The 25,711-nt window shown below is 47.2% G+C and overlaps 1 protein-coding gene across 1 annotated transcript in view; it reads right to left on the bottom strand.

The window, feature by feature from the left end:
- The window catches only part of BEAN1 (brain expressed associated with NEDD4 1), a 32,869-nt gene extending 18,419 nt beyond the window's left edge, over positions 1-14,450 (bottom strand). The window contains exon 1 of the mRNA XM_068259986.1: positions 13,994-14,450. The gene's annotated coding sequence lies outside the window, so the exon portion shown is untranslated. The remainder of the gene's footprint in view (positions 1-13,993) is intronic.
- Positions 14,451-25,711: the final 11,261 nt, after the last annotated feature.

Genomic DNA, 25,711 nt, shown 5'->3' with positions numbered 1-25,711 from the left:
GAAATCATTTGAAGACATACAGTATTTACAATTCACTGAAGCTAATTGATAATATTGTGGCTGCAGGACAGGATATCAGACTGACTTATAATTAAGTAATTACAGAGGAAATAGAGGAGAGTACTTTCTCTGACCCCCCCCCCCCCCTCTCTTACTACCTATGCTGGGGGTGTCCTCTCTGGCTACCTATGCCTATAATTTACAGATTCTCTCAAAGTATGTGAATACTAACATTTTGAAGAACTTTTTTTTTATTTATTTTTTAAAACCATTACAATTTCTAGACAAGCTGCAAGTTGCAACATGATGTGGCTCTAGATCAGGAGTGTTGAACTCAAATTCAAAGTGGGCTGAAAGTGATCTCTGGGACCAAGTCACGGGCCGACCTCAATATCTAGTGGCCATCTCCCTCCCTTATAAAGTTCCCTTGTGTCTGAGAGTCCCCCTCCATCCCCTATACAGTTCCCTGGTTTTTAATGCCTCCTCCTCCCTATACAGTTCTCTGATGTTTAGTGGTCCTGCCTCCCCTATACAGTTCCCTGGTATCTAGTGGCCCTTTTCCCTCTCCTATACAGTTACCTGGTATCTAGTGCTGTCCCCCTCCCCATATGGCTACCCTGGTGATCTATGGCTTAACCTCCAATATAGTCTGGTGATCTAGGTTGGGCCAACCTCAATGCAAAGTGGGGAAAACACCTGCGGGACAAATCTGTTTACTCAAAGGGCCAGATTTGGCCCACGGGCCAGAGTTTGACATGTTTGCTCTAGACGAAGACTCTGCAGATCCACTTTAAGTTCTAAAACCCTGCTTTGGTTAGTAAGTTTAAGGCCCTTTCCTATGTACTGTGTCACATTGAGTTGCAGTACTCTTTCCCACCACAGCTTGGTCCAGTAACCATTTATTTCTATGCGACATGCCACAGTACTGTGGTGCTACGCGATGCAACAGAAGTGCTTTGGGTGCCACAGAAGTAATGTACTGGCCTGCTGTGTGTTAAACATACGTATACATATTTGACATATTTGATGTCGCCTGTAGGGAATTGAGACATCCAGGTGCGTCGCTAGGGGGTTAGTTCTGAAGCACTTCCCTGGTTCTGTTTCCATGGTGCCCTGAATGTATTTCTTTGGGGCGCCCATGTAAGTGCCCTGAATGTTTTCAGGGAGACGGTGGCACCATCTTGTGGGCGGTGCTCAACGCTCATTAACTCGACGCTAATTGCACTTTACCCACATAATAATACCTTTTTTTGTATGGCGCTTTTCTCCTGTCGGACTCAAAGCGCTTGCGAGGCAGCCACTAGAGCGCACTCAGTAGGCAGTAGCAGTGTTAGGGAGTCTTGCCCAAAGAGCTCCTTACTGAATTACTGGCTTACTGAACAGGCAGAGCCAAGATTCAAACCCAGGTCTCCTGTGTCACAGGCAGAGCCCTTAACTAGTACACCATCCAGCCACATGGACCTGGGTCCGTTTTCCATACTGGGCTCTAGTGTGAACCCAGATGGTTACTATTGAACAGCATACAGGGTACTCATTGGAATTTGGAGGTGAGGTACTAGGTATTATATTGTATCCACACATATTGTGTTGTGGAATGTTGTTTGTATTTGAATTGATTTTAATATGTTGGTGTTCAATAAAGCATTTATATTCATTCTACTCATGGTGGTGCAGTAGTTTTATACCAGGATTTATTTTCTTTCTTTTTCCACTGGCCAGGCCAGCAGAGCATTGGCACCAGTCAGGCTAGCAGACCATCACCACCAGTCAGGCCTCAGCATCACCACCAGCCAGGCCAGGAGAGCATCACTACAGACTAGGCCAGCAGAGCATCACCAACTACCAGGCCAGCAGAACATCACCACCAGCCAGCCCAGCAGAGCATCACCACTAGCCAGCCCAGCAGAGCATCACCACCAGCCAGGCCAGCAGAGCATCACCACCAGCCAGGCCAGCAGAACATCACCACCAGCCAGGCCAGCAGAACATCACCACCAGCCAGGCCAGCAGATCATCACCACCAGCCAGGCCAGCAGATCATCACCACCAGCCAGGCCAGCAGAACATCACCACCAGCCAGGCCAGCAGAACATCACCACCAGCCAGGCCAGCAGAACATGACCGCCAGCCAGGCCAGCAGAGCATCACCGCCAGCCAGGCCAGCAGATCATCACCACCAGCCAGGCCAGCAGAACATCACCAGCAGCCAGGCCAGCAGAACATCACCAGCAGCCAGGCCAGCAGAACATCACCACCAGTCAGGCCAGCAGAACATCACCACCAGTCAGGCCCGCAGAACATCACCACCAGCCAGGCCCGCAGAACATCACCACCAGCCAGGCCAGCAGAACATCACCACCAGCCAGGCCAGCAGAACATCACCACCAGCTAGGCCAGCAGAATATCACCACCAGCCAGGCCAGCAGAATATCACCACCAGCCAGGCCAGCAGAACATCACCACCAGCCAGGCCAGCAGAGCATCACCACCAGCCAGCCCAGCAGAGCATCACCACCAGCTAGGCCAGCAGAGCATCACCATCAGCCAGCCCACAGCATCACCAGGCCAGCCGAAGACAACACTGAAGCCAAGTGAGGGGACTCTCCCTATTTATGTGTATTTATTTAAAATGCTACCTATTTATGATATTTTTACATGGGGGGGCATGCTGTCTAATTATGGATTTTGTGGGGAGGCGTTTGTATGATAACTAAGGCTTTTTTTATAATTATTATTAAAAGAGAGGGGGGTTCAGGAAATGTTTTGCTTGACAGGCCCACAAGTCACACTGCTGCTGTTCATGTACATTTGGCCCCACCCATTACCACACCCACTTTCCCCTGATGCATGGCCATGCACATTTTTGTCGCTATGCACTCTGCAAATTAGCCTAGTGCCAATTTGGGGTCCCCAGGCAGATCTCCCAGGATCCTAGCAACACCCCTGGTGACATTGCTAGGCTGGCCTGTACAGACGCGGAGTCAGCTGTGTAGTTGCTATGTGTGTGGGAGAAGTGGTGCGTATGTGACGTCATGAGGTGGACGGGGGAACAGCCTGCACAAAGGAGTTGCCCACTGCTTGGGCCAAGTTGATCCGGCGTATAGATCGCTTGCAGAGCAGAGGTCAGGTCTGTACACACGCCTGACTATCAGTCCTTACTGGCGGCCTCAGCCTACTTTAGTCATGCGTTTGTACGAGTCTTAAGAGTATTAGAAGAGCTAAGAGTCATCAGGGCTGCCAGGCAATCTGCATTGTTTAAATGGAAATAAACATGGCAGCCTCCATATCCCTCTCACTTCAGGTTCCCTTTAAAGAAAAATACAGAGTGTACTCCATGTTTGCTGGTGGGAGCCGGCTGCTGCTGCTGCCCGGTGGGTATAATGGACTCCACGCATGCTGTTCATTTTCCATCTTTCCCTCTGAGCATGAGATAATGAGTTCCACAATGAGATAAAGCCTTGATTTGAAAGCACAATTACATTACAGACCATTCGAATATCCTGCCTGTCTATTCCAAATGTCATTACCGCTCACTGCATACAACAAACAAACTCAATTACAGCCCAGGCACCTAAACCACTCGGCAGAGGCGGAGGGTCAGACGCAATAAATAATTCATGGAGTGTTTGGACAGAGCAGCTCTGTAAACAGGAAAACATATGTGTTTCTTATGAGAAACAATAATTACCTTCAGGGTATAGAATGTGGAGGTGGGATAAGAATCTATACTGGTTCCAACGTTTTATTTTCAGATACAAGCGTGAGTGTGATCTGATTATTGTAAATAGTCTGAAAACAGATACACATGTGACATATGGTGTATGTGAAAAGTCTGACCTTAAAAGATCTGTCATAGTGTACTGCCAGTCCTGTGACTCAGAAGGCTCTGCAAAGCTCAGCCAATCAGAACAGCCAGCAGAGTACCCGAGTATACTTCACTAGGCTGCAGCGAAGGCAAACAGGTCGTGTTAATTGGTCCATGTAAAACAGAAAAGTGGTCCCTCCTCTTGTATGGTGTGGTGTTTCTGCCTCCAGCCTGCAGGTGTCCCTGTTACATTATCTACTGCAATGTACTGTATAACTAAACCTCATCTAGGCTTTGTGATGTTATTCATCCTGGCTTTTTCTGTGAATGGCTGCCTGCTGTACATAATTCTATTTTGTAAACCTGAATTCCTCAATCCCGTTCTCAAGGCCCAGCAACAGCGCATGTTTTGCAGGAAACCACAAACACTCACAGGAGGGGTAATTAGTGTCTCAGCAGAGCTGATTAACTACCTCTAAGGATTTCCACAAAACGTGCACTGTTGGTAGGCCTTGAGGAAAGGGAAAGGGAATACAGCTTTAAAGGAAATATCCAGGGACTATGGGGCCAAAATAAAAAATCCAAATGCACTTACCTGGGGCTTCCTCCAGCCCGTGGCAGGCAGGAAGTTCCCTCGCTGCCGCTCCGCAGGCTCCCGGTCTCCTCCGGTGGCCGACCCGACCTGGCCGGCTTCCTGATCGGGCCTCTTCTGCGCTTCAATGACGTCTCTTGTGCGCTCCACGCAGGCACGCTGACGTCATCCGGGCTGTACTGTGCAGGCGCAGAACAACTGCACCTGCGCAGTACAGCCCGGATGACGTCAGCGCGCCCGCGTGGAGCGCAGAAGAAACCGTTATTGAAGTGCAGAAGAGCCCGAGCTGGCAGCCGGCCTGGCCAGGTCGGGTCGGCCACCGGAGAAGACCGGGAGCCTGCGGATCGGCGGCGAGGGAACTTCCTGCCTGCCACGAGCTGGAGGAAGCCCCAGGTAAGTGGATTTGGATTTTTTATTTTGCCTGAACTTTCCCTTTAAGGCAATGTTCATCACTTAAAAGCCCAGCCCCAATACACAGCATATGGAAACTCTGCCCTATCTATAAAATAGTGCAGAACACAAAAGATCTGTGCTTTTTGTTCTCCAGTGGCTTGATGAACAAGTGGGAGGCTTTCGGCAGGCAGAGTAAAAAATCCACAAATGTACAAATGGTTAGGGTCAGCTGTTCACATGCTGGAATATTAGAAGACCGTATGTATAAGGCCTCATTCACATCTATGCAGCGCCGATGGCCGGAACGCAACCTGTACAATCGCTTGCCAACTGCGCCGCTACCCACTGCGCTGCTGATCCCATCCATTGACAGTGAATTGGGTCATCTCTGCGCTTGTGGGGAGAATGCATGCGGCAGTACGCAAGCGCATCATAGCGCATCATACTGCTGCGCAGCACCTTTGATGTGAATGGCAGAAGGGCTGTCTATGCCCTTCTGCCATTCTTGCATGTTACCACGTCATATGCGCTTTCAAATGCGCACGGAAGCTCGTTGGATGTGAACGAGCCCTAAGGCTTAAATAGACCAAAAAAAGTATCCATACATACCTGGTGCTTTCTCCAGCCCCCTTCAGGCCATTGGCTCCCTCGCTGTCTTCTTGGGCTGCCTCGATCCTCTGCTGTTCATCCTGGTAAACCCATCAGTTGCCGTCAGTCGGTGCGCAGTGTGCATGCATAGCCCGACCACGTGCGCTCCCCCTTCGTGCTCCTGTTGCCAGGAGCGTTCTGCGCCTGCACAGTAGTACGCTCTCGGCGACAGGAGCGGAATGGTGACACGCGAACATGGCCAGGTTGGGCAGTACACGGTAACAGCCAGCAACTGATATGTATACCTGGATGGCCAAAGAAGGATCGAGGTGGCTTAGGATGAAGGCAAGAGAGCCATAGGCCTGAAGGGGGCTGGAAAGCCCAGATATGTATGGATACTTTTTATTTTTGCCTCAGGTTTCCTTTAAATTACTTATTGTTATGCCCCTGAGGTACGCGTTAACTCTGCAACCACGGACACTTACTTTAAGAAATTGTTGGAACTATTCCCAGACTTTCTCACATTAGAAGATGAGAGAAAAACAAATATCCTACTGGGAGAAGAGGAACCCACAGTGACAATCGCTGCACGCTATGTCACATCATGCCACAGACTGAGTGGAGCATAACCGAACTGTAAACCTAAAAAATGTCCACATACTGCTTAGCCCTTGTCCCCCTACCCCACCCCCTTCCATGTCCCCCTTTTCCCGTTGCTAAGGCAATACCTGTAATGAATCTTGGTCATGCCAACAAAGCTATCTTTGATTTGATTTGATTTGTGTTAACTCTGAAGCTAACGATATGTCAGATAAATGTCATTGCTTATGAATGATTCCCGACGAGTGGACGATTGCGAACCACGTGACACACAATGATTCTCAACATACTAGTACTACAACTGTACAGACTCCCTTGAAATCCCAGGAGGATTCTCTCCACCTAGAAGACCAGGGAGCTCCAAAAGGAGCTATGAAGATGATTTGCCGGGGCTCCAGTGTTCTGTATCAGATGTCAGAAGCAGTGGCGTAGCTAAGGAGCTGTGGGCTCAGATGCAAGTTTTACAATGGGGCCCCCCAAGCACTCTATACATAACAATTGATACGGCGCAACAAAACCTGCCAATGGCAACTACAGTGTCAGAGGTGCAAGAAGGGGATGGGGACAACTTTGTTAGTGATTACCACAATTCAAAGTATCTATAGTGATTATTATGATCACAGGACTAATAGAGAGCTAATACTGTAGTTGAGGGAGAGCCCTTCGGGGCCCCTCTGGCCCAGGGCCCCGATGTGGTTGCTACCTCTGCACCCCTTTTGCTACTCGCCTGGTCAGAAGCAGAGTAGCGTGGCGGACACAGGTCGGCGGTTCAGCTCAAGCCGCATGGAGCGATGAAGCCAGGGTAGCATGGCATGAAACAGACAGACGTTGGGGTGCCTGGGGATGAAATGGCAGTGAGTGCTGGTGTAGCAGATCTCCCGGTAGAGCAAGTTATCAATGCCTTGGTGCTGAACAACAGCACAAAACCCCCCTCACCATCTTCACACAGCCACCAGAAACGCTCTGGCCGATAGCTACTATTTTGGCGCTCTTCTCGGTCAGACATCACTCAGGTGAAGCTGGCAATTGAATTTGCCTCCTGCAATCTTCTTATCACCTGGCATTACATATGGCCCCATGCTTTTCAAGTATTTTAAACCCCCATTAAAAATGTTTTCATAGATCTGTTTAGGCACTCAGTTGAAGAGCATGTTCCTGTCTTTGTATAAACTCCTTGATTAGCTTATGTCAGCTAAATTGCTTTTAAAATAGTTGCTCAGGAGCCCAGATACTGACCACTTCCGACACCACAGACTGATAGTGCTATAGGCTGTAATCTTCTCAGAGAGATTTAGCCTGTGTTTTTCATCCTGCGTAATACAAACTCAAACAGAGCCTGACTTCTTTTACTGCTTGGTTGTGGTCATGTGATCAAAATTTCAAGGCTCTTGCCTTGAAATTTTGATCACATGACCACAACCAAGCAGTAAAAGAAGTGGTGTCGGAAGCTGCACAAGCCTGTCGGAAGCTGCACAAGCCTCATTTTACATGTAAAAAGGTAACATTTGACCAATTTGATTACTAAAGTAGACAAAACAAAAGTTTGCCTTCTTAAAACAGAAGGTATTTGCAATAATTCAGGATGGAGTGAGCATGTTATGTCTCCCACAATGCATCACTGCTGAATATGCAAATCATCCTATGTTGGCCCTGTAAGCTAGCCACGCCTCCATAACCGCTGGAATGCAATGATGTGTCAGCTTGTTAATTGTGCAGAGCCATAATAATCCAACATGCATACAGACTGTTTCAGACTGGTTGATCCTCATCAGTGCATGGCATGAATTAATGTGGCTCTATGGGGTAGGACTTGTAACATCCAGAGGACCAATTGTCCCTTATACACTGCTAGGAGTTCTGGTTTACTATGAGCTTGCTGGGTAGTCAATTACTAAACTAGTAGATGATATTTATAGACTGATGCCTGGAAATGAGCTGCATGATGTACTGTATCCACAATTACTCTGTAGTTTATCTGATATCTCTTGCAAACCTTTCCATGTGCGTCAGTGGAATCTGCCTTGCTGAGATAGGAGTGCTTTCCTACTGTTTGGCGGGGGTAGGAACACTGCATCTGTAAAGGCGATTAGTGCGGATGTGGTAGATTTATACTGTAGATTTACCCTGCCGCTGTTAGATGAAGAACTAGATCACAAGGTAGCAGAAATGTCAGCTTTTTCTCTACAGTGGACCTGAATCTAATGTTACCTATCAGCATTCAGCATTAGGAGTGCTGTTACTTCTGTTGTGCAGTGCTGCTAGGCTCAGGACAACTGTATATAGGCAGTGGCGTATCTAGAGGGGTGTAGGCATGGCCCTTGCCATGGGTGCCACAGTCAGCTCTTGTGTTGCACCACCGTACCTACCCTGGTGCCTTCCCGAGAGAGGGCGCACAGTGACCGTGGACTGGGAGCACTTCAGATGCGGAAGTGACGTCCCACAGGTACTGTGCACTCTCTCTCTCTCTCTCTCTCACACACACACACACACACACACACACACACACACACACACACACACACACACACACACACACACACACACACACACACACACACACACACACACACACACTTTGGTTGCTACTGATCTGAGGTCTTTGAGGAATGGAGAGCCCACTGACACCATTCCAATGCCCTAATGGAGGGAGTGGTGCTAACTATACTTAGAGGTGCTTAGGGGTAAAGGGGGGGGACTAAGGACACCTCTCACTACCTACACTGGGGGTTTGCTACTTATACTGGGCACCTCTGGCTACCTGTACACTTGGGAGGATACCTTTGGATACCTATACAGGACTCTCTCCTAATACTGGGGCATCACTGGCTACAAAATGCTGGGGGGCACATCTGGTTACCTATTAGTATTGGTTGTGTGGGAGCAATTTCAGTGTTTGCCATCAGCGCTATATTGCCCTGGTACGCTCATGCCTATAGGCTTCTCTTGAAGGGAACCTAACATAAGCTTAAAGTGAACCTCCGGACTAAAAATCGACTCAGCAGCACTTAAAAGGCTTTGTGTTTCTTTAACAGTTTCACAACAGCAGAACTTTGTTTCTCTTATACAAGCCTCATTTTTAGCTGGACAGAAGAAAACTGCCCGGGCTTTTTTCCCCTGATGCTGTGCAAAGCATGATGGGATTTCTGATTATGTGGTTCTCGTTCTGCTGTTTTGGTGCAATTTTTTTTTTTTACATTTTGAATTTGACATTTGAAGCCTAGCATGTGCAGCTGGGAGGGGTAATCAGGACACAGGATAGTTGGAACTGTGTCTCCTGCTCCTTGTCACCTCCTTTCAACCAAAAAGATGGCTGCCCCCATGACAAAGATGGCAGCCCCCATGAATCACAAACATTTGCCTGTTCTTTTAAAACAGGGTGGGTAATAGATTATATTACCTATCTATTCTAATTAACATAACTAATGTAACTTGATGACAGTATGTTTGTTTAGGCTGAAGTTCCCCTTTAAGAGATAAACAGTTGAGGTTATAATTATAGATTTTTTCCTGGAGTCCCACACTTATTTTGGTTGCAAGGGTTAAACTTCTAGGTTTGAAGATTTAACTGTCTCACAGAGAGATTAATGGTAACTTAGACTTAATTTCTGCTCCCTGCTGTCAGCAGAGTTTGCACAGCAACACACAAGTTTTATGACTTTAATTTATCAAGGAGCATTATTTGCAGTCTTCATCTACTAGTACAGAGACACTGTGATTAATAGTCCTGGACTATTTAACCCTTACAGTGAAAAAGAGAACATAGGCATTAGACAAGTAGGATCAGTATTTTGTATACACAAGTGTATCTAACAAGTCACTTTAGGTATATGTTACAGAAGAACTGCTGTCTAAAGTTCCATACACACTCTTGATTAAAGTTGGCTGAGGAGGCCAATAATGACCACCTCAGCCAATAATTAGGTGTGTGTACAATTGCCCCTGACCCCTGCCACCCCACAAGCATTTTGCCAGGTGGATCAACTTGGCTGACAGCCCGCCGAAGTTTCCCATGTGCCTGGCCTTTAAGCAAAAACAAGGAAGTTGGATAAGTACGTCCAAGGGTGGTCTAGTGGGAAAAGAATGGGCGTGAAACCAGGGGCGGACTGACCATTCGGGCATGGACCGAGGGCCTGTGGTCAGGGGGGGGGGCCCGCCAGAGCACCCTGAGCAGGAGGGGAAGCAGCCAGTGAAAGGGAGCGATGGGCAAGCGGTGGAGAAGGGCGGACATCTCCCCCCCCCCTTCCCTCACCTTGGGGCCCCCCTTCCTGGCTCTCCCCTCTGGATTAATAATGTTTATTAGTCTAGGTGCAGTGGCTGACAGCGGGCAGGGACTTACCGCTGTTACATCCACTGGAGGGAGCGCTGATCTGTGTGCCGCTAGTCTGGTCTACTCAAGACCGCGGCGCACAGATCAGCGCTCCCTCCGCCGGCTGGAAGAACAGCGGTAAGTCCCTGCCCGCTGTCAGCCGCTGCGCTGAGACTAATAGACATTATTAATCCAGAGGGGAGAGCCAGGAAGGGGGGCCCCAAGGTGAGGGAAGGGGGACACCTATACACCTGGCTACATATACTGGGGACACCTATAGACCTGGCTACAAATACTGGCAACACCTATACACCTGGCTACATATACTGGGGAGATCAATAGACCTCGCTATCTATACTGGAGACACCATAGACCTGGCTACCTATTCTGGGGACACCCATAGACCTGGCTACCTATTCTGGGGACACCTATAAACCTGGATACCTGGACAGGCAACACGTATAGGCCTGGTTACTTCCACTGGGGATACTTTTTGACCTGGTTACCTATACTGGGGGCACCTATTTTGGGGGAACTGCTGCCAGATTAACTATTTTTGGGGAACAGCTGCCATATTAAGTGTATTTTTGGGGAACCGCTGCCAGATTGTGTATGTTGGGGTAACCGCTGCTTCCAGATTACATGTATTTTGGGTGATCCGCTGACAGATTATGCATATTTTGGGGAACCGCTGCCAAATTATGTGTATTTGGGGGAACGGCTGCTGCCAGATTACGTCTATTTTGGGGGAACGACTGCCGTATTATCTGTATTTTGAAGGAACGGCTGCCATATTGCATGGATTTTTGGTGAAATGCTGTCAGATTACATGTATTTTGGGGGGAAACACTATGGCAGAGTTCAAACTTCCCCTGCAGACCTTTTACACTACTGCTAAGGTCATGTATATTTTGCCCCACCCATGACCACACCCACATTCTGTTGCGTGACCACACCCATTTTTCGGCGCAGGGTTTTTTATCAGTGTAAGATATCTGTTGGCAGTAAAATTATTATATCTTAATCTGTAAAAAATAACATGGAATGTGGCCCAAAACTGGTACAGAGCCCCATAATCGCCTATTGCCCGGGGGCCCATGAGTTGTCAGTCCGCCCCTGCGTGAAACAAAGAACCATATGTTTCGGAATATAAGACACACCTTTTTCCCCCCAAAAGTGGAGTAAAAATTCCCTATGTCTTATATTCCGAATAATACCTTGGGACCACTCCAGGTGTCCCCCCCCCCCCCCCACACACACATACACAAACACCTTCAGCTGCATCGGTCTGCTCTCTGGATCACTCACCCTCCATGGAAGTGGCAGCGTGTGTAGGTGACCAGCTAGGAGATGATTTATGGCCAGTCAGCCTGGGGGCGATGCTCCAGAATCACTCACCCTCCATGGGAACGGCAGTGTGTGTAAGTGGCCAGCCAGGAGATGGTTTGTGGCCAGTCAGGCGGTGGGTGCTGCCAATCAATGGGTTTCAGTGAGTGCATCAATTGGCCACAATGATGGAGCCATGGTCCCGCCCTGGAGACCTTCGGCTGCAGTCACAGTGATTGGCAGCACCCCCAGCCTGATTGGCCGCAAAAAATCTCCCGGTTGGCAACCTCCACGTGTTGCCGCTCCCATTGAGGGCGACTGATTCCATAGCAGCGCTCCCAGCCTGACTGGCCGCAAATCATCTCCTGGCTGGCCTACATATGCTGCCACTCCCATGGAGGGTGAGTGATCTGGCGAGCACACCGAGTGGGACACAGTAAGGACATGGGGGGATATGAGAAGGACAGGGGGACAGAGGTGGACACAGTGGGACATGGGAAGGACAGAGGGGGAAAGAGGTGAACATAGGAAAAAATGGGATAGACAGAGGTGGACACAGGGGGACATTGGAATAACAGAGGTGGACAAGGGAGGACACGGGAAGGACAGAAGGGGATGCAGGAAGGACAGAGGAGGACACAGGAAGGATAGAGGAGGACACGAAATATACAAGGGGGACACAAACGAACACAAAAACACAAAAGGTACAAGGAAGACACAATAATTAGAGGGGATGGGGGGGGGGGGGTCGGAGATCCACAAGATGTTCCTGGAACATGGACAGACCAGGATTAGCAGGGCCAGTTCTCTCATGAAGCAAGGTGAAACATTTGAATCAGGCACAGACATTAGAGGGGCAGCATTTTTGTAACAACATGCAGTCAGAGGAGGAGGAGAAGTGAGAGGAGAGCGAGGTGAAGAGGTCATCATTGGGGAAAAGCAGCTTGTTGTACTGTGTGAGGAGTCTGGCAGCAAGTGAGGAGGGAGGAGGCAGGAGAGCAGCAGTGTTTTATTTGACTTTCACAGCAGAAGAGAGGAGGTGACACTGTTGTCCTGACTGAGGAGGGGGCACATCCTTACAAGTTTGCCTCAGACAGCAAAAAGTCTAGAACCGGCCCTGAGGATTAGTAAATATTTTTTCTCCCTGTTTTTTGCCCTCTAAAGCTAGTTACTTCTTAGGGGCCCGGAGCATCTTACAGTCCGAAAAATATGGTAAACTCCCTGCCACTAACTCTTCACACAAAGTATACCTTATCCCAGCAGCCAACCCCAGTAGATGACAGCACAGGTCTTTAAGTGGTGGAGGGAAGGGGTTTGTCGCAGTATTTAATTTTTCTACAGTGAGGAGAGTGAGAGAGAAACAGGGAGAGGATATGGCGCCAACTATGACTTTTCTTGAGTGCCCTCAGCCAGTGGGGTAGCAAGGGATACAGAAGTTGCGCCCACACCAGGGCCTCACTCAACCACGAAACAAGATACAAGAAACAAGCTAAAGTGTTTTTTTTTTTTACTCTTCAACACGTGTCAACACCAAGAACAGCAATTCTTGATGTTGACATATGCATCGAAGAATGAAAAAAACACTTCAGCTTTTAAGAATGTTGTGCTAACTGACTTAGGACTTTGACTATTATGTTGGGTGTTGCTATGCACCCAGTTATGCACCCCGCCAATGGTAAGATGTAGCACTAAAATCTACTCACTTTTACAAAGAAATAAAATCATACAATAGTGTTGAATGCCTTTGGTAACAGTAGCTCAAGTCCATTATAGTCTGTGAGAGGTGTGCAAGATAATGCTGGAAACACTAGGGAGGACACCCTGCCAGAAGCTTACAATCTATCATGCTTCTGTTTACTTTTCAGCAAGGCTTCAATTTATAGACTGTCTTTCTATGCTTGTCATGTCATATGTGCAATAATGTAACTAACGGTCAATATTTTTACTATCCGTTGACTGAAACCGTTTCCAGATCAATGGAATTTTTTACTTGCGACTTGTCATTCGTAAATCGGACGTCTTTAGGGTAAACCAGACTAAGTGATGAGAGGGGTGTGTTTGTGACTGTGTAATGCAACAAGCATATGACATTACATTAACCCTCTCTACTCCACCATGCTTTATCTAACAACTGTCTATGCATAAAAGCAGAGACTGAAAAGAAGCATAGACTGTCTTCAGGGATTATTGATATAAGTAGCATTAGCTGAAGAGCTAGGCAGTCTTACAGACATCTCAGACACCACTAAAGCGGATGATGAAGTCACTTATGGCATACAGGAACGGTAGGCCTAGCAGCCATCACATCACCACACAATGCACACGAGGCCCTGGAAGTCCGCACCATGCGAGTGAAAGCTGAGAAAACAAAGCACAGGCTTACCACTAATCTGCAGCAGAGTCTCTGGTGCCCCCATGTAGATTAGTCCGAGGATGTGGATAGAAGGTGCCTCATCTGCCATAGGAGTCTCTGGCAGCAGCTGACAGAAGAGGGTGGCCTGATTCTTGTGTGAAAATCCGAGATGAACCTGGGATTAAATTCCCCTCCCTCCAGAGCTGCTCGCTGTAAATATGGATGAATGCCTCCTTGTGCAGGATCACAGGGAAGCCATCACAGACGTGTAGTGTAGGTGAGGAGAGAGCAGCGCGCAGGGAGACAACCGACTTCCACTGGCTGTGAGCCGTATGTGCTGGGAATGACAAGGAGGGGAGGGGGGCTGAGACAGCGGATCTCTGTAAAACACATCTTTACAGATGAAATCAATAGGCTGTGCGCAGATCAAAGAATCCGCCGCATTTATTATCAATGAGGGCCATCACCTGGCTTCCCTTCTTCAAAGCCAAACGCAAGATGTCTGATGACTTAATAGAGCAAGGAGCTGTGATGTGGAAGAATCATACAATATTCATCACATCTTATGCTAGCGACACAGAGGAAAGATGAAAGCATATTCTGGAAATTATGACCAGGCATCCAAACACATTTAAAGGAGCGCCATAGTGAATATTTGTACCTATACTGTAGTCATTCATGTAATAGCAGTGGAATATAAACCTTAATATACTTTTTGTCAAAAATGCTCAGAAATACTGCTTTTCACACCTGAGATCCCATCAAAGCAGGTTAGCTGACAAGAATAAGGACACGCCTCCTTACTTGGTCTCCTCCACGTCACAAGACTTCTAAAGGTCAATACTTTACTGGGGTAATCAGCAGCTCTGTGCAGGGAAATTATGACTGTTAGAAATCTTTTTGAATTGAAGAGACCAAGAGCAGAGGGGGATCATTGCCACCACCAGGAGGTCTGCTGATAGATGAGTAGTCTGATATTGAAAAGTTTCTTTAACACAGTCTACTAAGGATTTTATTTTGTATCATTACGTGAATGACTCTAGGGGTCTAACAGATACTTAATGACCATAGAGTTATGTTACACAGACTGAGTGACCATAAGGCCATGTTACAGTGAAAGAGTGACCACAGGGCCGTGTTACCATTGCTCCAATGGCTCCTCTAGATACAAGTAGCCATGGCTCCCCTAGATACAACAATTAAAGAGGAACTTAAACCAAGAAAGGATTGAACTTCATTCTAGTCAGTAGCTGATACCCCCTTTCCCACAAGAATGATTTACCTTTTCTCAAATTGATCATCAGGGGGGTCTGTATGGCTGATGTTGTGGTGAAACCCCTCCCACAGTGTGATGTCATGGCCATGGTCCCCACAATTTGCTGTCTGTGAACCTCATTGCATTGTGGGAAAGATCAGCTTTCCCAACTGCCAAGCAAGCAATATTTCCCTCTTTGTATAGAACACTCGGTAAGGGCCTGAGCCCACTAACGCAGTTGACAGAACTGCATACAATTGCGCACAACTGCATTAGTGGGCTCCGGCCCTTACAAGAATTCCGTACAGCTCAAGTGGCAGAACTAAAGATGTCACCACCAGTGATACATTTCAGAAGGTAAATCTGAGATAGGAAAGATTTGACAATGGGCAAACACATCTATAAACGTATATTGTAAAAAAATAATCTATAAATGTATATTATAAAAAATAAGCAATTTTATTCATTAATTTATTTTCACTACAGTTCCTCTTTAAGTAACCAGGGAAATCTGAGAGGTTTTGGACTAGTCCATCTCCTCATGGGGGCTCCTCAGTTATTTCTTTATTTACAAAAGGACTTACTGAACTGCAGATGGCCAGTCCAACTGCCAAAATAGAGTGCAAATGAGTATGGAAGCTTTTCAGGGAGTGCTTTTTTAAATAATAAAAGTAATACTGAGAATCTCCCATGGAGAAATGGTCTAGTCTTAAAATCTGTCAGCTTTTACAGGATTATTTTCAAAGACACTGAGTTACACAGACTCATAAGTGACAGACAGAGCTGCCAATAGGGTATCAAATGAGGGATAGGTGTATGGGGCCCCTGGGGTTCTGGAGCCTGGCCAAGGGGGCCCAACCATGAAGCAAAGCACATGAAGGCATCAGACACCTGACCAAAGTTGCAAGTTCTGAGGGGGATGCTTGCGGGTATCCTGAGACTGCTGGTAGAGATACAATATGTAAACTTTGACACTTAGGGCCAGGCTGAAAAAAAGCACAGAAATCCTGGTCGGCTTCTCTCTGCTGTATTTGTTTACAGCTCTGAGCCAAGCTGATAATGGGGTTCAGAGATAAATTCGGCAGGACAGGGAGAGCTAACAGTGAGTGAGGGATGCTTGCTGTGTGTGATGTATGCATATGTATGGAGTATGTGTGTTTGCATGTTGTGTGCTCTGTATAGTATGTACAGATGACTGCTGTTTTTGGATCTGAGGGCTCATGCACACTTATAATGCACATGGAAATGCATTGTCCCTCAGGTGTTTTGTCACTCTCCCAGTGCCTTTGTACTCTTGAAAAGGAACTCCTTTTTAGTTGTAAATAGCAGAGAAATACCAGTGTTAAGTATGTCATCTGTAAAAATGCATCCTGTCACTACTTGAACTGGGGGTCCCTGTCACTACCTGAACTGGGGGTCCCTGTCACTACTTGAACTGGGGGTCCCTGTCACTACCTGAACTGGGGGTCCCTGTCACTACCTGAACTGAGAGGCACCTGCCACTAAACTGGGGGGCACCTGTGTCAGAGGCGCTCGCAATCTAATTCTTACTATAGTCCTAGTCTAATGTCCCACCATTGCTATGTTCATGTAAATTTGGCTCCACCTGTAACCACATCCTGGTACATGGCCATGCCCGTTTTTGGCACACACCTCTCCCCTCCTTTTTTGCCCCCCCCCCCCTCCGGAAAATTTCCTGCGGACGCCCAAGTTCATGTGTTTTTATATGCAAGTGAATTGAAGTGCACCAAAACTGGCTGGCCAATTGTACAACAACATCAATGTTACAGATGAAAGATGAAAAGCGGGTACAAAGGTGTTCATATGTTCAGGCCTTTCTTTCTGCAGATTGTGATTTGGCATGGGAAGGGGGGAAGGGGGCAATAGACTTTCCCAATATGGGGTCCAGAAATTTCTGTAGGCGGCCCTGGTGACAGAACCGTTTCCCCCCATGAAAGACCCCTCTGATAAACCCATTACTGCAGAGCCAGGACAAGGTCCTCCAGCACCCAAGGCTGAGACACCAAAGTGCGCCCCTCCATCCCTCCCACCCCAGCCGTCACACACTGATTGCTATTAGACTAAGAGGGCCACAGGGTCCACAACCTCCCCAACACCTTAATATCTAGTTATCTGGCTTGCAGTCACTGTTATGTATCCCCTTTTCTTATTTCTTTCTGCTTCAAACACAATCAGAATGACAGCTGAATGAATTGTGCGCCGCCTCCTACACTGCGTTCTGAGGCTGGAGCCTCTCCAGCCTATGCCTCGGCCCGGCCCTGCATTACTGGCAGACACACCTTTGACTGATCCCAAGTGATAGATGCCAGAGACGGAGTCCAAGCAACAGATTCTCAGTTACATATTCCTCAATGGTAGACTCCAGTAACAGATGTCCAGAGTCCTCAAAAATCTCCAATGACAAATCTCAGTCTCATACGTTCAATGGCAGACCTGCAGATTGTGACTCCAGTGACAAAGCCCTTGTGTCAGACCCAAGGTCAAGACTCGTAAAGGGTACACACTCTAGAGGAAACCCGACTGCTGTGGCCAGTAATGACCACCTCTGAGAATCCAGATGCCCCTGACGCTCTCAACTGTTCGGCCATCGATCCATCCTGACAGATCACTCCTGCCAAGTGCCTTGTTCTCCCCAAGTACTCTAAGACTGGATCCACACGGTGCGTTCGCGCACTCGATTTCCCGCTCGATTCCCGTCAATTCCCATCGATTCGTTTATTTCCAACATGTCCGATTTGGATTTCGATGGATCATTAGGTCGATTCGCATGCAAAGTATGCCGAATCGACCTAACGATCCATCGAAATCCAAATCGGACATGTTGAAAATAAACAAATCGACGGGAATCGAGCGGGAAATCGAGTGCGCGAACGCACCGTGTGGATCCAGCATTAAGGCTCGTACACACGTCTGATGGAAGGCAACGACGGGTCCATCGGCACCTCTCGCTGGGCGGGTTTTCAGCAGACAGTGCAGCGTGTGTACAGTCTGTCGGCGGACTGATAAGGCTGCTTCTGGGCGACCCCCCCCGCATAGGGATCTGATCTTGGTTGATCTGCCCATACTTGTAAATACGGGCACCTTAATTGGTTTTTGGGTCGCTGAGGACACTGATTAGGTTGGAGCTTTTGTGGTGGCAGCGGAGGGTCAGCAAACAAAAAACTACAGCAACAAAAAAAGTGTTGTAATGAATACGGGGATTTATTTTTTGTTTCAATAAAATCTACTGTTGCTTTAAAACATATTTGCCAGATGAGTTGTGCCTGAGTTTCCTGCTGAATGACTGCAGTAAAAGGCTGTTGTACATGCTGCAATTACTTTACAATTAAAAAAGCAGTAATAATAAAGTGACAGAAAGGAAGCATTGAGCACACTGCCACCCAGTGCTGATTTATGTGAATGACATTACGAAGTGAAATGCGAGGTGAGCGTTCTCACATGGAAGCTAGTTAGATTTGATTCAGTGAAAACTGCAGTATTCATTTTCAGTGGATTGGCTTTATGATTGCATGTTTTGTATTATGCTCTCCAAATTAAAACCCTGTTGTTCGCTTACATCTAATGAAGTAAGCACTTTTTTTAATGATGATAGTAAAGTATAGCAGGCCTTATTCAACAAACTGAAGGCTATAAGGCTGCTACATTTTAGATGAAGTTTCTTTAAACTATTAAATAAAAAATATCAAGCTTAAAACTATCCTTTGAAAGTCTATTCCAGGGATGGATTTACTATAAGCCATTGTAGGCACATGCCTACAGGCACCTGATGATGGAAAGGCGGCTCCCTCCCTCCCTCCCTCCTTCCTTCCCTATGCAGAGTCCCAAGTTGAGTGTAAATAAGAGGTTACTCACCCAGGTCTCGGCATTCCACTGATGAGATCTCCCTTCAGTCGGGGGGTACCTCTAGCTACCTAATACTTGGGGGCACCTTTGGCTACCGTATACTTAGGGGCACATCTAGCTACTTAACTGAGGGTACCTCTGCCTACCTAATACTAAGGGGCACCTGTTGCTACTTATGACACGCAAGGGACGTAAGAGAGAAGTGACCGCTGGGCCAGCCAGCACACTTGCGGTGCAGTTTGGTGGGGGTATGTAGGTTCATAGGGCGAGGTCTAAGGTGCCAGGACATCTGTGTCTATAAGCTCCTGTGATGTAAATCCGGGCCTTGTCTAGTCAGTTCAACCAGATCTAAAGGTGCCTCTCTAGTCAGTTCAACCAGATCTAAAGGTGCCCATACATATAGTGATGTATGGGCAGTTCTACACAGATCTCTCCCACTGGCCACCTGTCAATATCTCATCTGATATTGGTGTCAGGATCAGTGGGCATCAGCCTAGTGACAGTTGGCCATGGCCAGTTGGAGCAGCTTAGTGTTTTCGTAGTTGTGGTCTGTAGATTTTTCACTTCCTGTTTTCAGTCTTTCATGGGGAACAGTGAGGCAGGGAACTAACTTGACTGTTTTTGTGCAGTGTGTCTGCATGAGGCTAATTCACACTTAATGTGTTTTTCGCGCACAGAAAAAAACAATTGACATTCTGCATGATAATTCTGCACATTTTGCCAGTTTTCTCTATCAATTACATTAGCTGCTGTTAAAAAACATGTGTGTCTTCTTGCATACATACCTACATGTGCAGAAAACACAAGCAGAAATTTGCGCGCAGAAAACTGACAGAAAATGTGTTCCCTGCCTAAAGGGAACCTGAAGCAAGTAAAATTATTTAAAATAAACAAATGACGTAGCTGCAAATGGATACAGTGGCGTATCTAGGGAAAACAGCGCCCATGGCAAACACTGAAATTGCCCCCCACACACACGACACCTATGTCTTGGTATCCACTACTTTATTTCCACAAGAGTGCCAAGTCCAAAGTCCAAAAATGGACCCGTCCTGATGCGAATTGGTGTCCCTATTGCTATAGCCGTGCCATACACGGTTATGGGGATTCGGATAGGTTCTGCGGAAACCGCCCATGATTCGGGACTTGTGGAAACTAGGCTACTTTTACACTGGGGAGTTAAAGTTGGGTTCCTTCCCTTTATTTTATTTTTTCAAAAGTCTAATCGGACACATTGGAACATTTCTGTGCAAGGGGGGTGAGACAGGAGAGGTCTGTATCAAGTAGTACAGTCAACCTCAATAAGATTATTCACACTACCCACTGTGCAACGCAATGCATGGCAAGTATCTAAATCAATGTTAGGCTGCAGCAAACTCTGCAGAGTGTTGCTGCATGATCCCAGGCTCTCCTCTGCCACAGGACGATCGCATTGCACCAAGTGTGAAAGTAGCCTTTTTCTGTTCAATAACTGGCTGATTCATCACTTTGGTCAAATCTACCAATCAATTATTATCCCAACATTCTAAACTGTTCATTGAACAAAGGTCTCATTGGACATTTTTATAAATATTCAAGTGGGGATGAAGCAGGAGGAGTGCGTAATCGATGTCCCATTGCAATGAGCTGCATTCACAGATTTTCCCCTAATTAGGCAAACACTTTGATCAGAAGCTAATTGTAATCGATTCACACCACACAGTGCACATTAATATTCCATAAATTTCAAGAAAGGATGTACTGAAAATCGTTCAAGCAGCACCGTTACACTGAAACACTATGGTGCATGGATCAACCATAACTCCTGAATGAGCTGCATTACAAATAGGGAGGCAGCGAACATGGGTATGCTGAAACTATTGAACAAGTGTATATATAGATGTATACATGTATATTGTTAAGGTTGGTACTGGCAGTCTTTTCTGTGTTTCAGATGCTGTGAGGTAATTCTACCTCAGAAGAGATGCTGTTGTTAAGCAAAGTTCTGAGCTGTGTGCTAATCAGGCACAGCTTGAAGCTGATTGGACGGAGCTTCATTCCCTCCAGAAGTCCTTAGCCAATCAGGGGGTTGGCTGAGGTGAAGTAAAACCAGTTCTGTCAGAGCAGTCAGTGTCACTTGATAAGAGCTCTCGAGACAGACTTGTGCTGCTGCCCACCCACCTGTCCCTATTTTATTGCTTTCATTCGTCGCGGGCTTTCTCTTATTGGGGGGTATGGTGAAAGAAACTAACTGGTGGTGGCGATCGTGTGGGGTCCACAGACCATCGATCGTGGTTGTGTTGGTCAAGTAATGTCTGTGTTCACATGGAAATAAAGTTACATGGTTATGTGAATTATACAATAGAGTTGGTTGTTTGTTACCGCTCCCCCCCCCCCCCAATAAACAATGGCCGCGGCCTGTTTAACGCCAATGGTGGTTTGTGTCTTTTTTATTTAAATAAGTGGTTAATACTTAGTGTTGTGGGTTTAATAATGTTGAATGCATTCCCATGCCCCCTCTGCAATACATGGTTTACATTTATTTCAGGTCAAAATTGACCAAGCAGAAATGTTGGGGCAAAAGATTTCTGGCAGATTCAAACAGTGTGATCAAATCTCCTGGGCTTCAAACAGGAAAATCGATAAGAATATGGCCAAGTTTACAGTGCATCAAGAACGTACAATGCTTGCATTTAAATCAATGTTTGATAGATTTCTGCTGACTAATGCTACGTACACACATGCGACAACGATCGTTCGTTGAGAACGACGAACGAACTTTTAATTGATGAAAGAACGACCTAAGTAAAGTTAGTTTTTAAATGTGTGTAACGATCTGATCGTTCGAACGAACGTTACATCACATAAAGCAGATATTGTGCTTGCGCATAAAAATGAGAAGTTTCATGGAGAAATAGCGAAATGTGCATGTCAAGCCTAGTACGAAGGACCGTTTCCAACGATGTGCTACTTTTGCAAACGATCGTCGTTGGTAAAAATCCGCCAAGCTAGATCGTTCGTTTTTAACGATCTAGCTCGTCCGTCGTTAGACTTAATGATCGTTGGTTGCTTTTTTTAAACGATCGTTTCAAACGACTATAGTCGCATGTGTGTACGCACCTTGAGAATGCTGGGTGGGGCGGGCAGCAATCACTATCCAATGAAATTCCGATTTTCCGATTGGATAGGGATTGATCAGATTGGCATATCAGGAGGTGATAACTGACTTTCTTCCACGAGCAGCAGTTTGTAATGTGATTTCAAATGGTATTGGACAACAAATACCTGGGGTTTCCTTCAGCCCCATCCGCACGGATCGCTCCCATGCCGCCGTCCTCTGCTGCCTGCAGCTCCGGTATCGGGCCCGTAACTTCTGCCAGTCGCCGCCAGTCTGCGCAAGAGGAAGTGCACTCTCTACGTATCTCTCTAGCGGCCACTGGAGTGATATGTAGAGAGCGCACTTCACTTGCGCAGACTGGCCATGACTGGAGGAAGAAACGGGACCCGATACTGGAGCTGCAGGCAGCAGAGGATGGCGGCGTGGGAGCGATCCATGCGGATGGGGCTGGAGAAAGCTTCAGGTATGTATACAACTTTTATTATTATTGATCTCTGGTTTCCTTTAACTACTAAAAAACGCTTGGGATGTTTCCATTAGTGCAATGCGTCTGCAGCGCAATTCTCCCTAATTGCAATCGCCTTGCCTGCTGCATTTTTTTCCTTGAGCTCATATCAAGAAAACTGCATAGCAATCATGCTGCCATGAGATTTTGTTTTTTTTTCACCATTCAGCAATTCAAAATATTTTCCTGCCCACCATGAAAAATGAAATTTGTGTGAAACTGCAGAGACTGCAGCAAAAAGTGGATTTGGAACATATGTGTACAACATAATGTCAGTGTCACTCTCATGACACTTTTATCACTTACTGGCCTCATCCAATGCTGTTATGGCTGTCCTGCTGATGGTCACTTTCACAGCAATAACACAGAGGAACAGTGGCGTTCCTATTGTAGAGCGCAGGGGGCGTGGCGCACCGGGTGACAGACACCCAGGGGGGTGTCGCCACGACCCCCCCACAGCAGCAGAGCAGGAGGGGGAAGCAGCGCTAGAAGGAGGGGCAGTAGGGGCAGCGATGGGGAGGGGGGAAATATTCCCCCCCCCTCCCTCACCTGGGACCCCTCCTTCTGCCTCTCTCCCCCTCCATTCAGCGGTGGCAAGTGCGGGCTCGGCGGCGAGGAGACATGCAGAGAATTACTCACCACTTCCGCGTTCCAAGCGCCGGCAGCGTCATGTCGTCACAGATCTCTTCATTGAAGGCGGAGATCTGTGACGACATGACGCTGCCAGCGCTTGGAACGTGGAAGTGGTGAGTAATTCTGCGCATGTCTCCCCGCCGCCGAGCCCGCACTTGCCACTGCTGAATGTAGGGATAGAGAGGCAGAAGGAGGGGTCCCAGGTGAGGGAGGAGGGGGGGTATTTCCCCCCTTCCCACCGCTGTCCCTCCTTCTAGCGCTGCTTCCCCCCTCCAGGGACATCTATACGGGGGGGGGGGGGGCAACTGTACTAGCTATACTGGGGGCAACTAAACTAGCTATACTGGGGGCAACTAAACTAGCTATACTGGGGGCAGCTATACTAGCTATACTGGGGGCAGCTATACTAGCTATACTGGGGGCAGCTATACTGGGGGCAGCTATACCAGCTATACTGGGGGCAGCTATACCAGCTATACTGGGGGCAATTATACTGGGGGCAGCTATACCAGCTATACTGGGGGCAACTATACCAGCTATACTGGGGGCAGCCATACTAGCTATACTGGGGGCAACTATACTAGCTATACTGGGGGCAGCCATACTAGCTATACTGGGGGCAACTATACCAGCTATACTGGGGGCAACTATACCAGCTATACTGGGGGCAACTGTACCAGCTATACTGGGGGCAACTGTACCAGCTATACTGGGGGCAACTGTACCAGCTATACTGGGGGCAACTGTACTAGCTATACTGGGGGCAACTAAACTAGCTATACTGGGGGCAGCTATACTAGCTATACTGGGGGCAACTATACCAGCTATACTGGGGGCAACTATACTAGCTATACTGGGGGCAGCTATACTGGGGGCAGCTATACTAGCTATACTGGGGGCAGCTATACTGGGGGCAACTATACCAGCTATACTGGGGGCAACTATACCAGCTATACTGGGGGCAACTATACTAGCTATACTGGGGGCAACTATACTAGCTATACTGGGGCAACTATACTAGCTATACTGGGGGCAACTAAACTAGCTATACTGGGGGCAACTATACTAGCTTCACTGGGGGCAGCTATACTGGGGGAAACTACTAGCTATACTGGGGCAACTATACTAGCTAATACTTTAAATCACAGTTAGCTCCGCCCTCATCCGGTCATGACCACGCACATTTTTGCCACGGAGCAAGCCGCAGGTTGTGGCCACGCCCAATTTTTTAGGGGGGGGGGGGTCTTTTAATACCCAGCACCGGGTGCCAAATGCCCTAGGTACGCCACTGCAGAGGAAGCAGGACTGTGCTGCAGATTGCCGGGGAAAGAGGACACTGTAAGGCCATAGTGAGAGCATGGAACGCAGGCCTCTTGGTAATTTGGTGGCCAGACAGTTTGGGGTGGGGTTATTTATGAATGGCCTTTCTATTTGTATTTTATACATTTATGGGGCGGTCCCGAGGTTTCTGTGAGGAGATTTGGTTGCTGAGCAGAGGTGAGAGGCTTCTCTCAGTTGATTGGCAGCTGTCATTTGGAGCCAAGTATCAGCTAGCCAATCACAGAAGGGATCGCCTCAAACCTGTGATGCTCTGGCCACGTTGCCTCTGTTTCTAGTCAGGAAAGCTGGAAGCACCCACCCACCCGTCCCTTTTTGTTCAAGGATTTCGTTGTCGTAGGCGGATTGACTTTATTGGCGGTTAAAGTCGCCCACGATTGTGGGTTGACTAGCTGTTTTGGACTTTGAGGACTTTTAATACCAGTCTAAACACTGTACAGTATTTTGATTATATATCGATTGATACATTTGTTTGGGTTTGTTAATGTACCATTTATGTTGCAATGGATTACTTGAAAAGAAATTAATAAATAATTAAACAATTTCTTAAACTGCAATAAATAGAGTCTACGGCCAAATTTCTCCAATCTGGTTGTCTGTGTTTTTATTAATTATGGTTTGTATACTATCATGTCAGTGCCACTTAAAGAGGAACTCCAGTGAACATTTTACTGTTGGCAGGTGAAGTAGCTGCTGCATGGTTTTTGACAATTGGAAACAGTTGTAAACAGCTATTTCACACAATGCAGCAAGGCTCACAGACAGGAAACTGTCAGGCAGGGAACACACTTGACTGTTTTCGTGCACGTTTTCTGCACAGAAAAACTGAGAACTCATGTTAATCAATGGGCTAGTTCACACTTAATATGTTGTTTGTGCGCAGAAAAAACACTGACATTCTGCATCATGATTCTTCACATTTTCTCAGTTTTCTCTATCAATTACATCAACTGCTGTGAAAAAACGCGTGCGTTTTCCTGCATAGGAACACACTTGGTGTGCAGAAAAAATATGCAGAAAAAAGCACGCAGAAAACTGAAAGACAAGTGTGTTCCC

This window comes from Hyperolius riggenbachi, chromosome 11 (assembly GCF_040937935.1).
Source record: "Hyperolius riggenbachi isolate aHypRig1 chromosome 11, aHypRig1.pri, whole genome shotgun sequence".
NCBI classification, from domain to species: Eukaryota; Metazoa; Chordata; class Amphibia; order Anura; family Hyperoliidae; genus Hyperolius; species Hyperolius riggenbachi.
This window is presented reverse-complemented; position numbering and strand designations above follow the sequence as displayed.